Below are 1,578 nucleotides of genomic sequence, written 5' to 3'. Positions count from 1 at the left end.
GTGAGGGATAATAGCTTTGTGTTTGAATTTAGCTCCAATTTTACCGTTGAATTAATCCGATGGTAAATCACCAAAATGATGTGATTTATTATGATGGTAGAATTGTCGCACGTGACTTCCATCTTCGCGCCAACAATTACCGTCAGATTTAGCGATGAAAAATATCTTTCAACGGTATCTTTTTATGTCGACGAATTTCTTCTCCATTTCGTCGGAAAATCCAACGCCAAATCTGTCGGTACATGTCGACGCTAATTCCGACGGTACTCAACATTTTTTTTTTGTAGTATATGAACATGATTCTTCCCTAAAAATCCTTATGACCAATAATAGAAGAAAGAAGGAAATTGATGTTTTAGTCACAAATCTTAGGAGAAGCTATATGAAAGTGAATATGAGAACGAGAGGAGGTGGAGAGTGTGATTGATTCTTGAATATGAGTACATGATATCTTAGAATTTGAGTGGGATGATTAAATATACATTATGTTTTTTCTTTTCTTTTCTTACTCTCTTTTTCTTTCATAAGGTGTTAAGGGTGGTTTATATTTTATGAATGACAAATGAGTTGTGGAAGAAATAGAGTGGGAGATGATTTTTTTGGAGGAGAAATAAGAAGAGTCATACATTTATTTTTATCATTTTCTAGTTTGGATATTATCCAAACTTGGTTAATTCACCACGTAGTGAATTATTCTGAATAAGATTAAATAAAGAGAGAGAAAAATAATTGTCAAAGGTAAAAATATAATATTATCTCAATCTTTTTTTTTGTGATCAGTAACATAATTTTATCATGTGATGGGTAAAAATGAAATTTTGGTCGAACTTTATAAAAAGAAATTTGAGTGAATTTAGGTGTTATTTGATCTTAATTTAATGAACATTTAATTTTATCTTTAGGTTAATTTACCATATAGTGAATTAATCTTGTTGTGGTGGACAAAAAATGATAAAGGGGAATAGATTTAATTTCTTTTTCTCTTTCTTATTCTTGATCTTATCCATAATTTTCTTACTTGATTAATAAGGCAAAATTTAAACATGAGAAGTTAGAGAAAGAGAGAAAGAGAGAAAGTGATTGATTTTGTGTGAGGAGAGAAGAGTGAAGATTTTATGTTTAGGTAATATGAATTGGAATAACAATATAACATCATCATTCTTATCCTTGATTAATTCATCACATAATGAATTAATATATGGTAAAATACCATTTGACATGATCATTATACCATCACAGCTATTATTTCTATCGAATTTGGATCTTCTAAATTTTAGATTTTCAATTTAAAAAATAAAATAAGATTTCTTACCATTAAATGTTTTCTTTTATATGTTTTTTTTGATCCCACCTATAAAATAAATGGTGATAAATCATATTTTACCTTTTAAAGTGAAATTCAAAATTTAGAAGAATCAAATCCATCCCTATCATATCCTCGCCATTAAGACGAACGCTGCTACTAATCTAATATATTCTCGTAAAATTTTATTACTTTAGATAAATTCACTTTTAACCTTAATAATAATTCAAATAAATTATCTATGATTATTAAGAATTATTTTTAAAATTGATTTG

Source organism: Arachis ipaensis, chromosome B05, assembly GCF_000816755.2.
Source record: "Arachis ipaensis cultivar K30076 chromosome B05, Araip1.1, whole genome shotgun sequence".
In the NCBI taxonomy this organism is placed as follows: Eukaryota; Viridiplantae; Streptophyta; class Magnoliopsida; order Fabales; family Fabaceae; genus Arachis; species Arachis ipaensis.
This window is presented reverse-complemented; position numbering follows the sequence as displayed.